General features: G+C 38.4%; 1 long non-coding RNA gene across 2 annotated transcripts in view; it reads right to left on the bottom strand.

The window, feature by feature from the left end:
* LOC139315904 (uncharacterized) overlaps nt 1–24,959 on the bottom strand; it is a 121,096-nt gene extending 96,137 nt beyond the window's left edge. For both annotated transcript variants that reach the window (XR_011600302.1, XR_011600303.1), the window contains exon 1: nt 24,807–24,959. This is a non-coding gene — a long non-coding RNA (uncharacterized lncRNA). The remainder of the gene's footprint in view (nt 1–24,806) is intronic.
* Nucleotides 24,960–26,893: the final 1,934 nt, after the last annotated feature.

The following is a 26,893-nucleotide window of genomic DNA, read 5'->3' as shown; positions in this document are numbered from 1 at the left end:
ATCATTCAAAACACCATACAGCAGCCCAATGGTCTCTACATATGTGCATTTTAATGCATACTCTTCCATTCCACCATAGTCTTTTTCCCTGTTCTTTTGGCTACATATCTGGAAAGTACAAAGTAACATGAATGGTATCCAGTTATTTAATATGTCTGGAAGTTGAGTCATGGATTTTTTTTCTTATTGGTTTGCTTATCCAAATAGCTTGTTCCAAGCAGCTAAATGTTTCGAATCAATAAGAAGTACAGTTGCCATGACTCACCTTTCAGAGAATTCTACTGGATGACTGAGAATCTTCAACAGTTATTTAATGCCAGCATAAAACAACATGAGCTATTGAAGTGCTTCATTTGAGAGTATTATAAGTACAAAGTGCTGAACAAAATAGTAAGAAGCTCAGAAACAATAAAGAAGTACAGAAATGCATACAGATAAAGTGATAAGTATCTATGTAGCCTTCTATTCAAGCACACAGGGAATATAACTCAGAACATTAACATTGTACAATTTGTCATGTAATTCCACATGAATGGAAGACCAGGTGCTTGCTCTTAAGAAAGTTAGACTGCTGAATGTATTGGGTTGAAAACAATATTCATAAAGTGAAAGAAGAATAATGAATGTCTCCAGTGGATAAAATTGCATCAAGAATGAAGGAAGCCTGGAGCATATATTTGTAAAGTAGTTCAAAACAAGACTAAAAATAAACCTGATTTATTCACAGGACTAGAAAAATGTAGAAGTTGCTAACAGACGGAACTGGTACATCATACACACTGTTTGAATGAAAAGGTTATTCACAACCTTATGTGCGATTGAATGCATCTTGCAACCATCCAAGGAGATCCAATGTGAATCCGTTTGATCATTGGTCCACTGTCCTTAAATTAATATTTTCACAATATCTTATGAAAGCTGCATTTAAAAAGTCACTAGTTTGATTCAAGCATAAAATTTCTATGCTAACAAAATAGAAATTAGTTTTTAACTTCACGTTATTGTTTGCTTTTCTTAAAGTGCATATCTCTCAGATTCTTAGAAGTCCTTGGTGTTCCCTGGCCTTGGTTGTTTTCTTGCAGACATTTCATTACCCAAACTAGGTAACATCATCGGTGCTAGTAAGGAGTGGGATTTGCTCTCACTTTATATTCTAGTGGCTTGTCCTGTCAGCGTTGGTGGGAGTGGTCTTCGACTGTAATGACTGCAACAGCCACTATGTAGGACAAACAGGCAGAAAACTGGCAGAATGCATCCACGAACACCAACTAGCAGTCACAAGACATGATAAAAAATCTTTAATTTCACAACATATGAGACAGACTTAATCAATGTTTCAATGGGAAACCATGACCATTCTTGACCAAGCCAACTCCAAAAATGCTAGGGAATTTCTAGAAGCCTGGCACTCTGACAAATTATCCATTAATAGACACACATATATTGTTCTGTCCTCAACCACATGCACACACACCAACAGACGTTCAGGAGTTAAAGACCAAACCAGCCGGCAAAATCCTTTTCCTTAAGATAACGGAACTTGGCAACAACCTAGTGGGTGCCTGCCAAGAGTTTATTATTTACAAAGAGGAGAGATAACTTCTCCCCACTTCTGATACATCAAAAGAAACAGCTCAATAATTACGGAGGTAATCAAGTACAGAGATAGTCCAGCTAAGTCTTATAGCAAAAGTCCGGCAATGCAGAATGGCGTGGAAGCTTTCAGCTTTGTTCGTCACAAGGTTTGACTGGCCACCACACTCCCTTTTATATCCTGTGGGGTGTGGTCCAGTGACTCAGCCTAATCTCGCGCATGCCTTTTCTTCTGTTGCACACGCTTATCTCTGCGATGCTGGCGTGGGTCCAGCCAAGACTTATTACTCTCATCACTGTCCATCTGTGGCTGCGTGGACATGCTTGGCCCCGGCCCTATCTCTTGCCCTTCAGCGGACACCGAAGGCATTGCCAGAGAGGAGGGTCCTGGAGAGGGAGGCCTTGCCAACTCCTCTTCTTCACTCTCAGTGTCCTCTCCTGCCGATGACACAGGCTCAGGTAATGGAGCCACGACAGATATAAACAATATCTAAATACTATGCAAAAGAGTCTATGGAGATTCTCAATCATCCAGGTTATGGTTGTCTCAAAGATGTTTTTTCAAAAGGCAACTGGACTATGTTTTTCTTGAGGAAAATGTTTCACTTCTGATCGAAGAAGCTACTACCCCAATAATGGCTAACCATTTCTGGACTGAGTGCCCAAAACACGTGTGCGTGCAAACCCCCAAAATGCAATGCATGTGCGGTGCCTGTGCCCCGCCCTCTGTGCATGTACGCGCAGGGGTGGTCCATGCATGCACGTGCGGGGGCCCCATGCGCCTCTCCCCCTCCCGTACACACCCCAAGCCCCGAAGACCAGCTGGCTGGCGGGAGGTGCACATGCATACATGGCAGAGCTGAACTGGGGTGATGGCTCGCGTGCCCACAGAGAGAGTGCTGCGTGCCACCTCTGGCATGCATGCCATAGGTTCGCCATCACAGTACTACCCCACCATTCGGCCAGAACTGAAAAAGCTTCTTGGATGAGAAGCGAAATGTTTTCCTCAAGGAAAAAACATAGTCCAATTGCATCTTTGAGATATGTAAAAGAGACAATCAGCAAGCCAAAAAGGGAACAAAAAGACCTCCCCACCAGCAATCAGCACCCAGAAGAGCATACATTAATTCCAAAATTAACATCAGACCAACAATCAAGTAAACAATATCCCAATCAAGGAACTGCCAAACAAACCAACAGTAAACAGCCCAACCAAAGAACTTGTAAGCCCACTCCCACCAACACTGTCCTACCTCCAGTACAATCAACTGAGGTACAGATATTCTTCATAACTAGCACCAATGACCAGAATGTTCTTGGTGGGTCTTGTATAGTATTAACCTTCTTGTTCTAAGCAGGATCGTTTATCCTAGAAAACTCTTATGACCAAAGCCTTTTAGCCAACAGATTAAAGTGTTCTTTATAAAGAGCTAATGTCTTAAGATTCTAATTTGTTTTCAAATTGCTGAGTAGCCTGCTCTGATTATATGCATGTAAGCTCACATTTGGTTCTCCAATTTTCATATCTTCAGGCAGAAAGTCCCAAGACAAACGACAATTTTATTCAAATTATTACAATTAACTGAATACAGTTAATGGTTTAGTCTAGGAACCTGTCTTATTCAGGACCTGAACCATATCTCTGGAAAACCTTTACAAAAATGTATCAGTGCCCATCTTTACTGGCTTTTAAGCCAGTTTACAAGCCTAATTTGTTTCAGCAAATGCCACATGGTTTTTCTTATCTAGACAGGAATTAAGAGAGGCTGGGTCTGGTCAGTGCATAAATTGAGAATACCAGGAAATTCCAGGTGTCTAAGCCAGAGTGGAAATTGAAAACACATCCTGAAAAAAGGCACTGGTAGATGATATTCATACTGCTGCAAAAGAAAAAAAAAGTATGAACATGCTCATGAAATTGCTAGATATGCAGGTCAATTCCAAGAATACATTGTATTAAAAAAAAAGTTATGTGGTCTTCTACTAAAGTTTTGTTTTATAGGACCACAATATATTTTACTTTTAATCCTTTGAAACAGAATACTTTATTACCACTGGCTCTTTTTGTTTAAGTTATTGTTTATAAAGCTTAATTGTTGTTTGTTTAATACCCTAAAAGCTGAAAAAAATATTTAAAATGTAAAATACATACATGTTGTACCACTGTTAATAGCTAGATTAGAATGTACTGTCATCTCTCACAATATACATCATTAAAAGATCATAACATAATATAACACATGCCAATATATATTGTCATCCAGCACAACACCTCTATCTTTTGAATATTCACAGTAATTAGGCTTAGAAAACAAGTTTCCACTGAACCCAGGTAAAGGGCCAATAATTTTTTCAGGTCCCATAAAATGTCTTTGGATTTTCTGTAATCTCCCCCAACGATCTCATGAAAAAACACCAAAATCTCATAAACTATTGCGTGGGAGCAGGAGGGGGAAGAAATCTCAAGATGAAAATCTGGCACAATCATTGACTCTGATACAAACATGAAAGAACTTTTTTTCAGAAATGAAAAGGTAAAGAATGAGCTCATCACCATTCTGTGTTTCATGAAATTTAAGGGAAATTGAATGCACAGGGACTTTCCAGTTATATGAGGAAGAAGAATACTGATTTATATATGAAACATGAATCACAAACATGAAAAGAATAAAAATTCTCTTTTCACATGAATAGTAGTGATTATACAAGATTATACAAGATGACTTATTATGTCTTTCATAAGATTAAACCAAGCTTGTTTTCCTAGTTAAAAACACCAGCATACTGTAACAAAGCTCTCGTTATGCTTGGTTTCAGAATTCAAGTCTAAAATAATTTTGTCATTATTATCTTGAGTATATGTCAGCTTTATCAGATTTGCACATATTCAATAATCTTATTTCACTTCTTTAGAAACAACACATAAAGAAAAATGACACTGCTGATTCAAAATTGAGGGTTTTTTCCCATTAATGGCTGCAGCTAAATCATGAAAGAATTGTTTTAATATAATTACAGGATAGACCAAATACTTCTGGTAAAAAGATTCAAAAAGGGGCAAATCACCTTCACAACGTTTAGTAAGATTTTATTATAGTGCATTGAATAACTATAATATTGTCTCACTGCTGTTGTTATTATTTCCAAATTTATCTCCCACAAGTTTTTTATTATTCTTAAATAGACCCAATTACAGCCAGAATTCAAACTGGCCTAGGAGTATACAACCCTGCTTATTTTCATATGGAGATTTCATTTATTTTCAATACCTGTAATTAAGTTTAGCCGAAGTTAAATGTAACTTCTTTTTCTCTCCTTTAACATTCCAATATTGGACACAATGGCAACCTTCTAAATTGCTTGAATATCAATTTTTCTCACAATGTAGGCAACAATATTCCTCACTCATGTCACTGAATAAGTTTTTAATCAAATTATTTTAATATACCTAGGGAACTTAATTGTTGCAACTGTAAATAATAAAAAAAAATAGGAAAAGAATTACAAGATGCCTTCCAAAATTATCTCAAACTTATGGAAAGATTATTGCTTCTCAGGCAATTGTTTTTATAATTATATTCATGTTTCTTTACTACAGTTTCATATGAAATGTCACTTTATATAGTATCTATAATACCAAAACATCTTTGGAGATTTCCTACTGTTCAATGACCCAATATACATGCTAATAACCTGGTATATCATACAGACCTGGTGTAATCTCATGTCATGTCATGTTGATGCAGCAACTTTATGAAGTACGGTACTTCCCTAGTTAGATGAAACAGCAAGTATCATTTCTGATCAGTTCTGCTTTGAAATTAGATATCCAGAAACCAGACACCTACAGGGCCTTTTTTAAAAAAGTCAGTTTTTAAAGTCAAGAGCATGACTGGACAAACGTATATTAAATTATGGAAAGTCTGGGCTTTCAGTTTTAGTTTCTATTCTTAGCTAACATTTGGTAGTCAAGACGTTTCCTACTTCAACAAAATGCTGCTTTATTAAAAAATATATAATTAAGTCATTATAAACAATTCACTAAAATAATTATGTACACAATTGAGCAATAGTGTATTTCACTGGCTTAGTATCAAAAGGTTCCCCAAAGTGGAGCTCTGGAAAAAACATGCTATGATCTAAATAGAGTGCTTCTGTTTAAGGTTCTAACAATTTCTCCACCCTTTTTTCCAGTCAGTATTCTATATAGATAAAAGTACTTATCCTCAGTTGGCCTATTCTTTTTGTTTTTCAATGTGGATATTATTCTGGAAAGGAGTGTTTTCAATTAGGTTTATATATTTGATTTTTGTGCTCGTGTTTATGAGCAGCTAGTACTTAGATAGGACATTATATGTCCATTTATATGTACTCATTTTATGTGTTTATGGCTATATTTTGCTTATTTATATCCTTTTATTTGTGCCAGATTTTTTCATGTGTCCATGTCTATGTCTATACTGTTACTTGTTTCCTTGTACTTGTTGACAAATAAACAAACAAACAAACAAATAGTAATTTCTTAGCATGAACTAGGCAATAACCTATCCAATCAATAGGCATGTTCTTTTTGCCTTTCCAGGCATATTTTGGTTTTTCTTCCCATGAAATTACATATTATTTCCTGTCAAAGTTACCATTCTGTGCCCCAAGGTACAGGTTTTCTTACCAAACCAGAATTTCTTATCAAAAAGAGGTTGCCTTTGAAGCTGCTGATAATCTTGCATCGTAAGAATTATTGTGGAGCCTAGAGTTTTTTTTTCTGTATTTGGGCAAAGAATAGAAAGCAATTTTTTTCTGAGTAATCATAACATGTGTATAAGGAAGCATGGCTGACTCAACCAACAAGATCTAGTTTACTCAGATAGGCATCGTCTGAATTTGAAAAACTATCCATTGCTTTTGAATTTACAATATTTTTATACCAGATCAATTACTATATTGTTAAAATGAACAACTTACGATATTCTATTCTTCCATTTTCATAACATAAAAAACATCAATGGAAGCTTTCTTTTCAAGTCATTTCATAAAGCATGTCATGCAGCACCTTAAACTAAAATAACATACTATCATGCAGTACATTTCAATTGGTCTTCCTGGCTATTACTTGCTATATTTCTGAGTAAAACTGCTGCCAAGCTAGTTCTAAGATGTGGCAACAAACTATGAATAATTCAACACTGGCCAGTGGGGATACTGGAGATGAGTTAGAAAGTATACCCTATAGTTCATTCCTACTCTACTGAAATATAAAAACCTACTATGCCTGAGCAGGGGATTGGACCAGAAGCCCTCCAAGGTCCCTTCCAAGTCTGTTATTCTAACTAATTCTAACTTTATTTCCAACACAGCCAGAGGCAATTTAACCCCGTACAAGACCAAATTCCCTTAACATGGTGGCTCAGAAAGTCCAAATGTTTTCTTTTCCCCAGAGCATAGAAGCCATATAATTAAGACTCTTTTACTGGGCTTCTGTATTTTCAGAATAGCTCCAAATATGCTAAGATGAAGCATCCACTGGCACAATATCCCTGCATATAATAGACCAGTGTTTCTTAATCTCAGCAATGTTAACGTGTGGACTTCAAATCTCAGGATTTTCCAGCAAGCCATGCTGGTCGGGAAATTCTGGGACTTGAAGTTCCCATGTCTTAAATTTGCTGAGGTTAAGAAGCACTATGATAGACAATAATGACCCAATAGAGTTTTAATCACAGCATTATTTCCTGGGCTGGCTATTCTGCAATCTGTTTGATTCAAGTAAGGGAGGCCTGGAATGAAGGTCTTAGAAAACATAATTATGTGACATTATTTTTAATCACTGCTGTATCCTCAGAAAAATTACCTACACTGAGACCAGTCCCACAGGCCTTTAAGGGATATCCTTAAAGTCAATAGAACTCTAGAACAGGGAAATAAAACTGACAACCACATTTTTGTATCTTGCATAAAAGAATGCTGGTTCCCAAATTGAGTATCTACTTTATAGTTAGTTAATAATCCAGTCTCAACAAAATAAAAGTAAGCACCACCTCATTTTTAAATGCTCTTTGAGCTGTTAATATATAACAGTAGCATCTAGCTGCAGAGAACATGAAAAAAGGAAGATACTTAAAAAAATTAGATCGAAGTTAATACTGTGAGAAAAAATACCAGTGTATAATAGATGTTCTTCTCCTAGAAGTCCTTGGTGCTTACATTCTAATAATAAAACCCATACTATGAGGCATCCATGAGAAGTACAGTATTTTTCGGAGTATAAGACACACCTTTTTCCCCAAAAAAAGAGGGTGAAAATCTGGGTGCATTTTATACTCTGAATGTAGCCCCACCCAGCCCGGCAAAAAAAGCCTCTGAAACGGAGCTTCAGAAAAAAAGTCTCTGAAATGGAGGTTTCAGAGGCTGAAAAACAAGCAAGGCACAGAGCTCATAACCAACGAACCTGTTGCTAAAATTCACCTCTGGGAACAGCTGATTGGGGGTATTCCAAGAGGCCAATCCACCCGCCAATCAGCTTTTTTCTTATTTTCTTCTTCAAAAACTAAGGTCCATTTTATACTCCGATGCGTCTTATAGTCTGAAAAATACAGTATGTATAATTTAAAATTTCTGAATCTAGCTACAAGGTATCAGAATGTGAATGTCTGCCAACAGCAATTTCCCCTATTTTGCAGCCCATCAAGAAGACAATAAATAGTCAATTTCTTGTTTTAACTATGCTATATTTCAACTTCACTTCATTAAAAGAATCATAGAGCAGGAAACACTTTTAAGACGTGACATCCTGATCAAGCAATTTAATATCATTCAGCTTGGTCTGGCAGCTGAAGACCCATTTGGATAACCACTGCTTTTAGTGTATGCAAGACTATCAAGTAATTAATACGTATAATTCACTGTGACTCATAAAACTTCACAGTAGTTAATTCATTCCTAAATTAGAATTTAAAAGGTCATTGTTCCCATTGAGACATTTTCATTTAAGTTGTACTAATTTCTTATGACAACCAACTTTATTTTAAGAATCTTTCCCCATTATCAATACATTTGCTTGGAACCAAAACAGAACAGGACTTAAAGTCAATAAAATAATGCATTGTGTATTCTAAGCTTGGAGAATAAACTGTCTATGTTGTTAGATTTACTCCTAAATTCAGAAGCATTCAAAATTACTGTATGTTCCTTAAAGTATGCCTAGGATAAAGAAATCTTCTATATAGGAATGTAAAAGCACATATACACCGTACATTTTTCTTCACATAGATAACCCATTTAACATCTTCAAAATGTGCTAAGCATCAGTCAGGTGGATAGGATCATACTGGTTTCATTTCCCACGTTACCGTCACAATGTTTAATGCCATCACTTTATGATGAAGTGATGAAGAGATTAGTCAACCATTTATCTTAAAATATATAGGATTTCCTGCTTGAGCAGGGGGTTGGATTAGAAGACCTCCAAGGTCCCTTCCAACTGTGTCATTCTGTTATTGTGTTATAAATCCTGCTATTTATATCTACAATATTCTAGTCCCATTAGGTTTATCATGAAAGTGAATGATATCATGAAAGAGGAATTTTGAGGCATTCAAAATAATTTTGAACTATTCAATAATCAAAATGAAGTCCAATACTCAAAAGACAAACCATATGTTAAACTAAATATGGTTGCCCTTGGGGCTGCCCTTGGGGTGTACCCGGAGGCTCCAACTGGTCCAGAATGCGGCCGCGCGGGTAGTTACGGATGCTTCCCGTTACTCCCATATAACACCATTGTTGCGCGAGCTGCACTGGTTGCTGGTGGTCCTCCGGATCCGCTTCAAGGTGCTGGTGCTCACCTATAAAGCCCTTCATGGCATGGGCCCGGGGTACTTGCAGGACCACCTCCTACCAGCCTCCCACTGCCCAATGCACTCACATAGGACTGCCCTCCTCCGGGTTCCATCGGTCAGACAGTGTCAGCTGGCGGCCCCCAGGATGAGGGCATTCTCTATGGTCGCACCGACCCTCTGGAATTACCCACTGGTTTACCCACTGGGCTCCAGACGGCCCCCAACCTCCACACCTTCCGCGCCAACCTAAAGACATGGCTTTTTCAGCAAATTCCCTGATCTGCTGTGTATTCTTTATTTGGGATTTGGGGTTTTAAATTGGATTTTAACATTTTAATTCTATTTACTGTTGGACTGTTTATTCTGTGAGCCGCCCCAAATCCCTCGGGAGAAGGGCGGCATATAAATATGACAATAAATAAATAAATAAAAATAAATAAATGAAATAACCCAACTGTGAATCATTCCTTTTACTTGCCAACTGGGCAAGTAGAACACCAGGGTAGAAATATAAGGTTAGTGTCTAAAATTATTTAAGTGGGCAACTTGTATGAATGATCATTTATTTGGTAACAAAGTTGTGAGAATAAAAAAAGCAAAATGCTAAATAGGCAATAGAAAATATTAACTAATCTTTTCCCATTGATTAATTAAACAGATTAATCTCAACTTTTTTCCACAGAATAGAATTCAAGTATTGAACAACCCTGCAAAGTTTTGGATCTGAATTTCCATCATTTGAATTTCCAACCATTATGAACAATGGCAAGAGATTGTAGGTGTTACAAAAGAAATATAAAGATTATGAGAGGTTAAATGATTTAGAGGTCCTTACATTCCCCACCCTTATTTATTCGTTTATTTAATTTAATTTATTAGCCACTCAATTTCAATGGGCTCGTAAGTATTTAGCCTCTATTCTAACAAGGGTTCTTTCATCAAATTTCATTATTAAAAATGGATGCCAGAAGCAATGTTTTAATATAAACCTACTGTGACATGAAAACAAAATTATAATTGCAATCTGAAAGGAAAGCAAGACAAAAACATGTCAGAAGCTGGAGGTTTTGTAAAGCTCAAAAATTAAATTTCCCGGATACAAGCCCAGTCTGTAATTCATATTGGTTTCAGGTTTGAGATAAAACTAGTAAAATGGGTTTCATTCAGGGGTGAATTTCAAAACCCGTCACTACCGGTTTGCTCATGGGTGGATGCACGCTCAAGCAACACTTCTGCGCATGCACAGAAGCGTCCTGGCGGGTGGGCCAGTTTGGTGACGTCATATCATCACCGCTACCAGCTTGGCGGAACCGGGAGGAACCCACCACTGGTCCTATCTTTTCTGACTTTTTTTCAGAAGCTAATGAGATTAAAAGGAAAAACTAAGTTTGTTATAGGGCAAAAGGAAAATATTACACTTCCTCCAAATCACTATTTTTTGTACACTGAGAGCATATGCACCAAGACAAATTCCTTGTGTGTCCAATCACTCTTGGCCAATAAAAATTCTATTCTATTCTATTTTTTTGTGGACAGATCTACAACCTATCATGCAAGCACTAAGGTATGTCAACATTATTTTATGGCTCAGAGTTATCTTCATTTTGCAAAGTGAATTTCAGAGACATTAATTTGCCTGAAATACAAATACATTTCAGACTTCAGATCTGAGAAAAGGCTCACTAGGATTAATAATAATACTGAAAAATTTAGACTATAACTTTAATAATAACCGCCAATAAGCTGCTAGGCAGCGAAGGCTCCAGCATTCCCCAGTGGCAGCGAATGGCGGCAGCAGTGACAGCCCCCACTGCTGCACCAACCGCCCTCCCCCTCGCCGTAATATTCGCTCTATAAGACACACAGACATTTCCATCCACTTTTTGGGAGGGAAAGTGCATCTTATAGTGTGAAAAATACGGTAATTTGGTGTTTTCAAAATGTGTTGGACTATAACTTTCATTACTCACAGCCAACATATCTTTTGGAAGCATTTTACACCTCTCAAGTGCACTGAATTGTGTAAAGCTAACCTATATTATCCTGCTAACAGTCATATAAAAACCTAAAAATATTTTGTGCTATTATTTAGCATCAATCTTTCTAGAAAAAGATTAAATATAGGGAAATAATATTGTTCTTTTACAGTAGAACAGAACATTCAAGACTGGAGGCAAGAGGGAGCTTTTCAGACAGTCACCCATATCCTGTTCACTTCATGGCTTGACTACTGCAATACACTGTACATGAGGCTGTCCTTGAAGCCCAGCCAGAAGCTTCAGTTAGTGCAGACTACAACTTCAAAGCAATGATTGCCATGCATAGGTTTTCCCATCTAACACCTCTGCTTTGCAAGCTGCACTGGTTTTCAATTTGCTTCTGGGTACAATTCAAAGTGCTGGTCTTTACCAATAAAGTGCTACAAGGCATAGGATCTGGTTACATGAGGGATCCCTGTTTCCCATACTATCTAACCATCTGATTCAATCTGGCAGAATTGGCATGATCCATTGATTAAACAATGCACTTATCAGACCTTGGAAGTGCACTTGTAGCAGTGCTTGCCCTTCATAATCAGATTCTCCCAAACCTTTTAATGCTTCCCCCCCACCACTGGTATTTTGAAGAGCCTTGATAACACCTGTCTTTGCCCAGGGCTTTTGACAAAGACAACTGACACCTTTTTCTTCCTTTCCCTTGTTCGCATCTAGGTTTGCTTTCTTTGTCATCTCTGTTCTTTTGTTTTGGATTGTTTTTGTATTTTTGTATTTTCCTTGTTTTAGTGTTTTTAACAATTAGTAAACTTCCCAGAGCCACTGGAAGTCAGGCGGCAAATAAATTTAATAAATTACTATCATTAAAGACCATTCAAATACACTGCACAACTATCTGATAGACAATATTTTCCTTTGACCCATAGCAATGCCTTAAAAAAAACACCTCTGTATGCCCATTTTTCCTCCATAGAGGTGTATTTCTTATAAACACCATATGTGCCATTAACTATCCAATTAAATGCATGTTGAATGCATGCTATTAACAAGTCTAACAGTATGAAAAGAATACATTTGTGCCACCTAAGAATAAAACTTTTACAGCAGCAATTTTACACTTTATACACTAATGCTGTTTTAATTGAAGTCTAATTAATCTGTTGATTTTATATTCTGACATACTTTCTGAAAACAGACCTAGGCAATTAAAGTATTATTTATTTATCCAGAAGCCTAGGATTTTGACTCTAAACCCAATGTTCTGCAAACAAGTGTAGCCTGTAGCATATTACGTTTTTGTTTTTTAAAACAGAACCAGAAGTATGCTTTGTCAGCAAGTAGGCTGGTAATTTAACATTTTACTGGGTGAATTAATTGTTTCAGAGGACCCATGCTGCCAATAATTGCATTTAAGTATGCATTTTCAACTTAAATACCCTATATTTAGACATTCAGAACTTTTGATGTCATTGCTAACTAATATTTTCTATTCAACCTTTTAGCAATGGAGTTTGTGTTAATGTGCTGAGACAATTACAAAATTTATGAGGTTGATTCTTTCTTGCTCTGAGTAGAGGGACAAGGACTACCACCATACAAAGCAGCCTTTCAAAGTGAATATTCAATTCAGTTTAGGAGAAACAACTGGGTAGCCAAAATGTGTGCCCTTGATCTTTCTTTTTAACTTTCAAAAAATCTTGATTACCGATAATAGAGGATAAAAAACCTAAAATATAATGTGCACACAACCACACTACTTAATAACAGAAACAGCAATTAACTAAACTGTGAAACAAAAACCTGTTTGGCTCAAAGGCAAATTACCTTTTCACTGCTCAGATCCTGGAAAAAGCTATCTTGCAAGAACATGAAAAAAAAATCTGTCATATTCTAGAATTGCTTTAGAAAAATCAAAGAGGCATGCAAGTCAGTAAGAGTTGCTGAGAGGAAGAAGAGAATGACATGCATCGGCCTTTCTCTATACAGCATTTTTTTATTTCAGCCAAAACCCAAAATAATCAAAATGTTCCAGGTTTTGTTTCTGCCAAATTATGCCTGATTTTAAAGAATTCAACATAACTCCCAGAACATGATTTGTTTTTGGTTTAAAGCGATATATATTTTGCATTCACCACTACAAATTTCATTATTTCAAATCCAACTATGAACAGCCTGCATGTTCAAGGATCATTACTAGGAAAAGATATGACTTTCCTTAATCAAACAAATATTCCAATTGGAAATTTTAAATAAAAAGTGCTGCCTTCATACAGATCTTGGAGTATCAGAAATTCTTAAGTACTTTCTCAACATCTCACATTAAGGAGCCAGAATGGATTTGTTGTTGTTGTTCAATTAATGCACATTCTGCAACACTTCAGTCCAGGCTCATTGGTAAAATGAAGGTGTCAAAAGATGTTCTATAACAGCTTTCCTGTCTCTCAGTTTCAGAGCTTCCCCCATGGGTAACATAGAGCACAAATAGTTTCATGGTGAGAAACCAAAAATAGAGTATACATTCTAATATCTTTTGGAGTTCAGCAAGGTGGGATTTCTGCTACAAAAATAAGGGTAAAATTTAAACAAAGAGTAATGATGGTAACCGAATGAAGAACAAGGATAAGCTACAGATGAAACAGGTATTTGGGCTAGTGGTACTAGTGCTGAAGAGAGATTGGCAGAGCCAGGGAGAGGAGTCCAGCGGGAAATTAGTCTGGAATCCTTGCACAGGCACAAGAGGTCGAAGTCTGACCCCCTTGAATGTTGTTAATTAGGGTGTTGATGGCTGGATATTAAGTCATTAATTGTTGTTTCATTGTGCCACTGCACCCTTGTCTCGGGGTGAAATTTACTTACCTTCCCTACCGGTTCGCCAATGTGTGCGTGCTGTCATCTGCGCATGAGCAGAGGCTTAAAAAAGCAACATCATGAGCCTCCCACAGTCGCTGCTACCAGTTCGCCTGAGCCAGATAGAACTGGCTGGATTTTACCCCTGTCTTGGCTCCTAAGTATGCACTGCAAAGATTGAGAGAAACTTCGACTGTAAATTTATCAGATTCCCAGCACAGATTGCCCTGCCACTATGTGAGACAGATGGGGAGGAAGCTAACCACCAGATTGCAAGAACATGAGAAAGCAGTTAAATGAGGAGACCCAAACTCATTGGTAGCTTCACATTGTAATGAACAATGACGTGTTCAATTTCACAACTATGACAATTGTTGACTGAGCAAAGACAACAATAGCCAGAGAAATTATTGGACCCCCTTTGTTAGTTAATAGGAGTACTGATTTACCACCAGCATATCAAACATTTAGGAGCATAGGGCATTGCAGCACAAGGAAACAACAATTAATGACTTAATAGCCAACCCTCAACATCCTAATTAATAACCAAAAGCTACAAACATCCAGGAACCATATAAATACAATGTGTAGAACAGCCCGATACCCATATTCTGAAGAGACAGATGTTCCCTGATGATGGGCTCCAGCTCAAGCCCAAAAGCTCAGAAGAATAAACCTTTGGTCCTGGTGACCAACTCAAATTGGATCCTGCAATGTTATAGTATGTTTAATTTTCTACCACACAGAGATTGTGTCAGCTTTTGTTCACTTAGGGATTCACTAAAATTTACAATCTAACTAGGGGTGCCTAAAATTGTGCGTACAGCTGTGGAACTCAAGTTGATAAGCAGATAAAATACTCAAAACAAAAAATAATTTACAATAATTAATTTTCAGTCTGCCACTAGCAATTCCCAGGCAGATGTGAAAGTTACTTCTCACACAGTAAGAAGACTGACACTTACCATAACAAAGAACAGATGAAGACTGCTAGTATTTCACAAAATGACAAAGATATCCAACACTCTGCACAGAAAAAGGAGGAGAAAGTGGACAAGAGTTTTGCACATTAAAATTGCAAAATATATAAAGATATACCAACATACAGAGATAATATATGGGATCTCATTTGAAAACAATACTTGCTGGAATTCTTGTAATTTTTACTTTTCCTGTAATAACGACCACTATTAAATCCAGCTTTTGGATTCTAGTTCGAATCACTTCAATCCAAACAAGAAGGGAACTCTGACTACCAAAATGCAAAATTTGAGATTCCATAACTACAGTCCTCCTGATTCTTTCCAAAAGAATTTCCATATTGTAATAGTTATCTTAAAGAAGGGAGATATACGGAGGGTTATCATGTTAAATTGTTGTCTTAGAAAATCAGTTCTACCTGTTTATACTGTCCATAAATAACAAAGAGACATTATAAAAGTTCAGATTGTAAACAAAATAAATAAATAGGTGCTAAACTTGTTACCTGATCTCACTGGAATACATAGTATTAGCAGAAATCTATAAGTATGTATCACAGAACTGCATCAAATGCAATGACATTTCTGTCTTAAGACACAGTAATTTATTTATCTCCAACATGTAATGTTGACAGACTGTCTGGATTTTGGCAAGCACAGGCTTGCACTGTCACATAACAGTCTGACAAATCTATCATTTCTTGCACACATTGCTGCTTTAGTGAACCAAAGAAATTTAAGCAAACTTCTTGCACTTATTACCGTTGTAGCATTCCCCAGCTCATGCGAACAAAATTTGACTATTTGGCAACTGGCATATAGCATCCCAGGGTCATGTGATCACCATCTGCAACTTTCCCAGCCGGCTCCCAACAAACAAATGGAGAAATCTGAATTCACTTAACAACCACATGATTCACTTAACAACCACAGTGATTCAATTAACAATGGTGGCAAAAAAGGTTGCAAAATTGGGTGTGGCTATCTTAACATCCGCCTTGCTTAGCAACAGGAACTCTGGTTCCAATTCAGGTTGTAAGTTGAGGACTACCTGTATACAGATATTATTCCTTGGATTCTCGGTTAAAGCCCCCTTTTCCACTTTATAAATTAGGGAGTAGTCTTACATGTATGTAACTATTTGCCAGTAAGGAAGCTTGTCTTTCTGCTGTTTCCTCAATTAATACACCAATAAGGAAGGCTTTAAGTAAGGGCATGAATCAGTCAGAGTACAAGCAAATACCACCATGTTCCTTCTTTGGTAATGTCAGAGGCTGAAAAGTTGCACATCTGAATCTGCCTTGATAAATTAAGCCTGTAGCTAAATGTTGGAGGACATTCATATATAGCCCATAGATTATATCAAATGTAGAAAAAGAAATACTGTATGTAGACAAAGAAACAAATATATGACAAGTTCCTGTCATTTATTTTTATTCTCATTTTTTATCACTAAGCTCTCTTTAGCCCCTATTGTTGATACAACCACTGTTTCAGAAAAATGGAGAGAAAATTAAACCTTAAAAAGGCTAGAAATATCAAAGCCTCGAATACAGACAAAAATTAGAATCACAGCAGAACACTGCCAAAAGTGAGAGGTCAAACACAGACAGCAGTGCTGTACAAAGCAACTATTGAAACCAGTTATACTATCAAGACCTACTTTAAAGCCGAAAACAGAACCAGAACGGACATTAATAATACATAATTCCCAAGCAATTTGTGAAATAAGTGAGCATTTTTTTCTAAAACTGTTTCCATAAATAAGGCTTTGTACATCTTGTAATCATAATGTAAATTATGCAAAGTGGCACAGCTGCAACATAATTTTACACTCATTCATAGGTTAAAGAGTTAGGCAGGATATTAAAAGTCAACTTACCTTTAACTTTTTCATCTTGCAATTCTGTACGTGAGTTCTCAAAAGTAAGCCAAATTATGCTAAATTGTATAAAACTACAAGTCAAATTATGCAGCATGACTGCAGCTTTACAAAATAAACACAAATTCTGTTCCCTCACAGAGAATTAATTAAACAAGGTAGATGAAGAAAAACACACCAATACTGAGGACTTAACAGTCAATAATCAGTCAATCAAACTGAAAAGATGTCTACCCATTTCAAATGGAAAGTACAGCAATGAAAAAGTAATTTTGGCTATTGATATGCAGCTTACAAATTCTCTCTTTTTAGGATTATTTTGTGTTTATGCAAATTTATGGCAAATATTCTGTATCCTCACTATGTTTTAGTGCATTCTAAGAACATCACCAAATTAATTTTCATGTACTCTCTCAAGTTCCTTTCCTGCTAGAAAAGTCAATCACATTTCATCTAAAAATTGACTCTACAGAGAAAATTTACTTCACTTCTTCATGATTTCAAATCCTCTCTGGACAGCAGTTCAGTATAACTGAAGTTGCATGTATAAGTCACATCTCCAAATAAAACTACTGTACACTGTTATATACCATAGGTTCACAAGAAATGGAATTGAGATATAAGTATGACCATTTTCTGAAAAGGTAGAGTTTCTTATGACATGTATTTGTGCAAATAAACAATAGATCTGTCACAATAATAAACTTGTATATCAAAACCAGTTTCTTCTACATACCCATGCAGTTTACCAAATATTGAAATTTATTTAAGTGCAATTTAAATTCCACTTACATAACAATTATAATTAAAAAACATTTGGTTTTTAAAAATTACTCATATATGAACAGCAGTGCATCATTAAGGAATATCAAAAATCAAGATGAAAATATCTTAAGATACAGGCAGTTAATCCTTTTGATTTTTTTCTACTGCAAATAAGATCCCTTTCACTTTGGCTATGTTTAATATACTCATACATCTCAAACATCTCTTAGCAATGTCCTCTTACAGCTAGCATAACAATCTTCATTTGAAAATGTTATCCAATCATTTCCATAGTTCGTTATCAAATGGCATGTCAGAACCAGTAACTAGGAAGCAATATGGTACCATATATATTGGTACCAAATCTTTACAAAAAGCTGAGCTAAATGAGTGCGACTGGCAAAAATTTGTTTTCAAATATATGTTTTTGTTATTGCCAATAATGATTGAGTTTCTAGGTCTTCTCTTCCAGACTGATATTCCAGATTTGTTTGTCTATATAACTCAAATTACTAGCAGCAAGTATGACCACTACGTAGTAATAGAAGGGATTAGAACTGTTATCCAAGACATCTGGAAGAAAACATTGGAAAAGGCAGCTTCATGTATAGGAAATATTCATTCAGTGGCAATTATTAAAGAAGAAATTATTCAGTAAGTGCAACTATGTCTTTCCTCTGAAATATAATTTTCTCCTGAATTTATTCCAAATAATAGTATTTCTAAGAAATTCAAATTCTTTCTAAATTTATTTATGTATTGCTACATGAGGCATGCAACTTAAGGCATATAAATGTGAATGCTTAATTGTGCTAAACATAGGCATATCTCAAGAATTTCGTAAACACCCTGGACATTTGTTTTAAAAGCTGGTTTGGCTGAGGAAACTGCAAATCTGCCTGGAATGTGAAACACTATTTAAAACCATTATAATAAATGCATAGTTAAAACTCTCAAGTGACTACGTAGCTGTGCTACTAGGATGCCACAAAGCATTGATAAATGTCCACAGTACTTAGGAGATCTATATTCACAAATATCCAAGAATTTCTGAAGGAAATAAATTATGGTGGGTAGTAATAAAAGAACGCAATTGTCTCACTGTTGAAAGTAAGCATTGTGTATATATAGAAGATCAACAACTGAACAAGTAAAATCCTGAAAGCTTTATGTATGTATGAAATATACATTAAAAAGCAGAAAAAGTATAAGATAAAGCATGTGAAGAAAATGTAATGGGAAACATGTTCAAACAGTAGGGATCTCTTTCTAGTGATGAACCCAGATTGGGCTCAGAACAGTCAAGGTTTTTACCCAACACCCTAAAGAACAACAATTAACTATTAGTTATCAAGAAACAAAAGTCATGATCTTTTCTAGTAGCATTGACATTCACAAGTGATGGTTAGATGATCATGCTGTAGAGCAGATAATACATCTTTAATATCTAGAAGTTTTTCAAGCCTCCAGAATGAAAACTTCACATCAATTATGCCTCCCCAAAAATGTCATAACAATATTAAAATTTCTTTGGATGCAGAGATGGAATTTTATTTCAACTGACATAAAACTGCTAATGGTAAAAATTTGTTCCACAGTTATTCCATAGCTATAATTAAGCTTTTATTTTAACTTCAGGTCTCTTGAAAAAATAAAATCAGTGTTTTTAACATTCTTTTTCCTGCCCCCCACCCCAGATGTGTCCCTAATGTGGCACTGAGATTAGAAACCAAGCTCTTTAGAAATGAAGCCAAAATCTGACTAGTCATTTTATTTGCTTTGCTAAGGCTCAACTTGGCTCCAAATGGGCTGTTTCCTCTAGCATCATGGACAATTATATATCTAAGGTTACTATATTCCTACAGCTTTGTGTCTAAGGAATTATTACTGGTAAGTCTAGATAGCCAAAAGCAGGAACAGCAGACCTGGGAGACAGATTCACAGAACAACCTAAACGGAATTTTTAAGACCTGTACACTGGGAATCCAGAAATATTCTCCATTATTTTCTCTAATCTATGCCAAATTTTCATAGGTATTTACCATAGATACCATAATATTCCAGTCATGTACCTTGGCAACTTTAGGACTTGTGGACTTTAACTCCCAGAATTCCTCAACCGGCCATACTGGCTAAGAAATTCTGGGAGTTGAAGTCCACAAGTCCCAAAGTCCAGAGCAGGAATCCTCAACCCCCGGGCCATGGACTGGCACCGGGCTGTCGCATGCCAGAAACCAATCCATACAAACAAGTGAAGCCCCATCTGCGAGATGCAGGCAACATGCAAAACAATGACCCCTCCGTCCCAAAGGTCCTTTTTCAAGAGGCAACTGGACTTTCTGGTTTTTCCTTGAAGACGTTTCACTTCTCATCCAAGAAGCTTCTTCAGCTCTCCAAGAAGTTTTTTGGATGAGAAGCAAAACGTCTTCAAGGAAAAACCAGAAAGTCCAGTTGCCTCTTGAAAAAGCACCTTTGGGAACAACCATGGCCTGGATGACTGAGAATCTCCATAGACATTTAACGACCCCTCTGGTCCACAGAAAAACCTTTCTCCATGGAATCAATCCCTGGTGCCCAAAAGATTGGGGGCCACTGCTCTAGAAACTTTGTCCAGATAAACCAGGAGAGACTGAAACAACGTTTTATATGGTAAATTTTGTTCCAACTCTTCTAAAAATAAATTAGCCTTTATTTTTAAAATGTCCCAGGCTATCCAGATACATTTCCTATTCAATATCTATTGGCAGATAGATGTTATAAAGCTACATACTGTATTCAGTTACAGCATTTTATTTAGGAGTTAGGAGAATTCAACATGAGCAAGAAACCTCAGGGATGAAATTGTTATATGAAATTTTAGAGCATCTTTTAAAAAGCTTAAATATCTTGAATTCTAACTATTTTACCATTACCTTATATCCATTAATATGTGCTTTATGCTGAATATATTTTAGCTGCCTACTGGTCAAAGACCATACTAAAGTATTCATTCATTCTTCCTAGTAATGAATTATGAAGATATAGCATTATTATTTTGACTTGAGAACTGTAAGAATCTGAGATCCTAATAGGGAATATATCTTAGAAACTGTTTGGGTTAAACAAGCTATAATGTGTTTCATTTGATTTTGGAAGAAAGTTTGTAAACTATGGTTTTTGGTCTATTGGGTGAGTACACTCAACCAATAGTGGGTTCTTTTAAGTCCAAGCAAACAATGGCTTAGAACCAGGGGTGAAATCTAAATTTTTTTGCTACCAGTTCTGTGGGTGTGACTTGGTGGGCGTGGCCTGGTGGTCATGTGACTGGGTGGGCATGGCCAATTTGACGTCACTCATGTCATTCACTGTTAGAGCCAAGAGCTCCACATTCTGACAAAGAAGCACATTCTGTCTTTCACAGAATGTCACAGAAGCCAGGAGCTGCACAAAAGCACATTCTGCCTTTCTGAAGCCCCCAATGCTTTGAGTTTCCCTCTGGCTTGACTGCCCAAGCGAACCTCGGAGCCTTCTCTTGCCCTGCTCTTCATCCCAGAGGGCCGCGCATTTCCCCCCCCCCAATCCTCCATACAAACCGCCCACCCCATTTCTGCAAAGGCAGAGCCTCCCCCTTGCAGGGCGATCCAAAGAGGGGAGGGGGATGCTGCAGAAAAAGCCACCTTCCACCCGGGCCTCCTCCTGCAGCCACATGTGCCCAGCTGTGCGTGCCCTTTCCTCAAATGGGCTGTGCATGGGGCACTCGGAGAGAGAGCAAATAAGAGAACTCTCCAACTTCTGTTTTTATGTATGTGTGTGAGGGAGGGAGGGAGCGATCTGAAGCCGAGGCATCCAAACTTCTGGCAGCGGCGGGGATGGCTTCTGAGCAGCCCTGAGTCAGCCAGCTCCACCTGACCTACTCCCTGAGTCTCAGGGAGTAGGTCAGGTGCTAGCTCCTTCCCTGCAGCCCTGCCATGCTTGCCTGCCTTCCACGTGGGCTTCCGCTTGCCTGCCTTCGCAAGCTAGCCGCCAGGACACTAGGAAGGCAGTGTGGAAGGCAGGCAAGCATGGCAGGACTGTGGGCCGTGGACTGGTTCGGGGGCGTGGCCAGCCAGCCATTGCTCCCGGTTCGGCAAACCAGCCCCAATCTCCGCTACCTATTCGCCCAAGCCAGTCCGAACCAGGAGCATTTCACCCCTGCTTAGAACAATTTATAAATCAGAACATTAATTTAAATATGACAATGTTTTGATGATCCTAAGGAATCAGAGCTGCACTAAAAAGGTGATGTTTCAGAGAAAGTGGAACAGTTTAGGATTTTTTTAGGGGATTTTTTCCCCCCTTAAACTGTATTATGCCTCTATTAGAAATCACACATCAATTTTCTGTGCTTGTCTCACAATATGATAAGTTACACTGACACCAACGTTTAATTAAAGAAAGGTTTAGGGAAGGCAAGAAAAAAAAGACACATTGTCCACAAGGACAGGGCACAGGTGCTCACACCTTTGCGCATGCTGCCTCTTCAGCAGATCAAGTGAGCAGCATGGCATCAATCTTTGTATTACTAAATGTTTCCATTCATAGATACAACCACATAGCTACTGCTATCATTGGAATGGGGGAGTGAAAAAAGTACACACAAAGGAGTTTCATGCCAGATTTTGCTCACATTTTTAAGTGGAGAAAAACATTTGTAGACTCAATGCACATTATCATTATGATAAAAATAAGTTAGTTGGTTGGTATTCAAAGTTGCCGGTTTGTATTCCTCCTCTCTTATCCCATTACATTGTTAACATTTAATAACAGGAACATCTATCACCTGTGCATATGTAGAAATAATTATGTAAGGCTTATGGTAGAATTAAATAGTATGTCAAAGAACAACACATATACATATATGTGGATATAGGATGTTTTGCAGTTAAGATTCTGCCACTGTACAAATTTGTGGTTCATTCACAGTCAGTAACTTAATATGTGTACATTACAGACACAGACATGCAGAACATTTTCTCACTATTTCAGCTGGCAATGAAGTTGGGACATTCACCAGTTTTAATTATGCCATCCTTCATAATGTCTTTACCAATAACATATCTCGTTTATTTCCAGTAACAGGGAAGCCACAATATTTACATGCTTCATAGTATCTCCAGAATAACTGTACCACCTGCAAAGAGTTGTGGAGAAAACTAAACATAAAATTTCCATTAAATGAGACTTATATCAGATTAGACAAATATAAATCAGTGCTTCAGGAGTAACTTTGAAATGCAAGGAAATTCAAAATGCTAATCAAAAACAATTAGAAACAAGAAGCTATTAAGAATCATTTGCTAAAAGTCAGTATCCTCATTACAGGGACTTTCAACTACAAGTAGTTGTACGCTACTACATACAACTACTTACAGTTGTATTGAGCATGGAGGGATTTATACCTCTCTGTCACCCTAACTTAAGCTATGTACCATATGACAATTTCTGGGCTTTTCTTTGGAAAAAAAAGGTCAAAATAAGAAAGCAACATATAGAATTATCTGATTGTTCATTTCAACTTTTTAAAAACACCCTTGCCATTAAAGTATTCTGATAATCAAGGAAGCAAAATTTTACATATGTAAGATAAAATAAACATGTATAAATTTATAGTATAAATAGTATAGTATAAATTTATCATCATTTATAACAAAAACGAACTTAAAGAAAAGTGTAAGCATATATAAACTGAAAGATGTACAAACAGAAAAAACAATTTCTTCCAGTATTGATTTCCCATTAGTTCAGTCTTAAGTGGACACTTATCACCTCTCCTATGAAAATTACATATATGATTCCATAATACAGTTCATAGCACACAGTCCCCTTTGTGATAGTTTCTTCAGACTATTTTGGAATACATAGTCAAGCGGATGTGTGTTTTTACTGACCGGGATTGAACACTTAACTATTCCGAACGATGACAAGAATATTCACATATACTTCGAACACCGATCTGGAAAATTATTTGTCATTTCTCCCTTTTCGGTAATGCATTTCATTCTTATTAAACGGTCCCACGCTATAAAGAGTTACTTATAAATTACATGAGATGCAGCTCCCGTTCTCTCACAACGCTGAAACGCTCCTCAGATCTCCAGAACAGCCCGTCTAAACTACCAGTTCCAACGTATGCCTTTCGTCTTTCTAGCTTTATTTACCATATAAGGATGAGACAACAAAAACAGTATACTCGGGAGCATGCAGACGACACGTACGGAGAAACCCAAAGCCCTCACCAAGGAGAACAACCCCCCCTCCCCCATTTTAACTAAATAAAAGAGCAATAGCACGGGGCTAACTTCTTGTAAGCGACATGCCTCCAGAAAGAAGCCTGGCTGACGAGGGACACGAGCGGGTAAGGGAAGCCCCGCGGGGTTACTCGGTTCTAGATTTCCTGTTGTCTTTTCGCCTCCTGAAAGATAGGCGAGGAGTCCAAATGTGGCCAAGTTTCCCGGCCATCTGCAGTTTGGAGAAGTCCGGCCGCTGTCAAGAGTCTAAACCTCTTGTTTTAACCGGCGTTTTCCGACCGCATCTTTCGCTGAGGGAGACCTGTCCGTCTGCCTGCCTGCCTGCCTGCCTGCCAGCATCCGCGCATCCCCTCGGCTCCCGCGCGCACTTCGCCTGCCGAGCCGGGAGATCGGCAGCAACCAAAGGCACAAAGGAGAAGGCGAGGTACCTTCCCCAGAGCAAGCCCGGCAGCGCCTGGTCCCTTTAACAGCCCCAGACCTTAACTTGGGCCTCCCCTCACTTTGCCCGGGACTTAGTTGCTAGCTGTCTAGGTCGTCGTCCTGGAGTAGCAACTCCTGTCTGCCTTGGCGGGGAGCGACAGCCGCATCCCGCCGCCAGGCAAAGGCTGGAGAAGGAAAAAGCCCGCCAGGCTGTCCCCACTCACCTTCCCTCCGAAAGCCCCTCCATCTCACCCGCCCCAGGGCGGAGGGCTGCCTTTCGCAGAGCAGCTGAAGACCCTCGCAGCCGCCGCCTCCGCCTCCTCCTCCCTTCAGTCTGTCTCCTGCGCGCGGAGGCTGCGTCTGCTGCTCCCGGCTCCTCCGCCCCCTCCCGTCCCTCCCCGGCTGCTGCCCGGCTGCAGCTAGTCTGGCTCTTCGTGACAGCAGGCAGCAGACCCGGAGCCGCGGGAAGAAAGGAGCGGGGCCGCGGGAGGGAAGGAGGGAGGGGGGGGGAAGGGAGGACGAGCTTCCTGCCCAGCCCCTCGCGCGCCTATTCGCAGCCTCTACTGACACCTGCAGGGTCGGATGTGCAAAGGAGCCGGACCGGCCTCTGCCCGCCAACTGGCCCAGCGGCGAGGGAAGAAAAGTTATTCTCCCGCGGGGGCTTGCCTGGGTTTTTCACAGTTTGCAGGGCCTCTTCTTTGGTCACATTCCGGCGCAATTCCCTTTCGGCAAAGGGCAACCAACCCGGTGCTCTGCCGCTCTGGTGCAAACTTCTCTGCAGGCTTGTCGACGCTGCAGATCTGTTTTATTCGGGGAGCTGCTTCTTCCCACTCTCCCCGCCCCCCCCACTGGAAAAAAAATCCCCTGTCAAAAGGGAAGGCCGTGACTTGGCCGTAGTTCATTAAGCCTCTTTTAAGTTCGCCTCGGCATCGGCCAATGTAGAAGCGAAGACGCGGGAGGGGATCCAGTTTCAAAGTCAATCCCTCCCCCCCCCCCTTCGGCTGGAGGCTGAGAATTTCTTGGGGAAATACATTGGGGAACAAAATCTGTTGAAGGAACCAGCTTCCAAACTTCCACGTTAGAAGCGGTTCTAAGCGCCTTCACCGAAAGCAGATAGATGCCTCGCTTCTGTTTCGACCTTCTTGCTGTGGGGCACTTTGGGGAGGCGATCGTGCATGCAAGTCCTCCTCGGCTCTTCCAGCCTACCTCGCTGTACTTAAAAAAAAAGGACCGTATGGAGAACGTTATCCAATTGCTCATATAGCACATCGCCAAATAAGGCACTCCGTAAAACTTTGCCCATCCCGCAAGAGAAAAAAGGCATTGTAGCTCCAAAAGAAGCCGTTCAAATGCACATTTCTAGAGTTAGGGATGGCCTTCACTGAGAGTAACTTTCTACAATTGCATGTTCCAAACTTGAATGCTCCAGGTGTGTTTTGATTTCAATTCATACAATCCCCAGCCAGCACAACCATAAACAGTACATGTTCAACCCAGCAAACTACTTTCACCTTCTTCATTGCAGTGAAATAAAACAACCTAGTTTAGATAATAATAAACTATATTTAGAATGCTCTTTATTAGCCTTTGTTACCTATTAAATAAAACTAACCTTATTTCCACTGATCCTCTCATTTGTAGGGAACTCAACTGCAAAAATCTATTATATGTACCCTAGACCAGAATGTTGGGTCTCTTCACAAGATAAAAGACCAACAATATGTAAACATACTACCAAAAAATGGACATAATTTCCAACCCAAAGCCGGTCCATCTAGTATCCTAATTTAAAGCTAGGGGAAACAAGTTTTTTTAAAAATCACTCAAAGGTGGGCATTTACTTCATATCACTGATTACAGAATTCTTGTATTGCTGTCATTTAGGTTAGGCTTCCAAGCCAAGTAAAATTTTAGCTATGCTGCTCAAACATTGTAGGAATTAGAGCAGCAAACACGTTGGTGATACTAACCTAGTATAAAATGAACTATTGAGATGAGATGCATGGACAAGTTAGCAATAATACTGTAGAGAAATGGTTTGCCACTGCCTTCTTCTAGGATGCTGTTTAGCTTTCCAGTCAACTACTCCAGTCAAGTCCTGAAAGTCATAAATTCACTTACTAACCAGACTTAAGTTAGTCTCTGAGACCAGCCAGATGCTGCCATCTACTGAAACCAGCTTCTAGTAGATTACACTAAAGAAATGTAGAGACATCAAAGATTCTAACTCGGTAAACTAAGTTCTTAATAAGTTTTATTTAGGCTAGTTTGCTGACCTGTGATAAAAAAAAATTGAATTTTACTAAGAAAG

The sequence above is a fragment of the Pituophis catenifer genome, unplaced genomic scaffold (assembly GCF_029215685.1).
Source record: "Pituophis catenifer annectens isolate HBS135680 unplaced genomic scaffold, rPitCat1.0.hap2 SCAF_3, whole genome shotgun sequence".
NCBI lineage: Eukaryota > Metazoa > Chordata > Lepidosauria > Squamata > Colubridae > Pituophis > Pituophis catenifer.
Note: the sequence above shows the minus strand (reverse complement) of the source record. Positions and strands in the feature narration are given on the sequence as shown.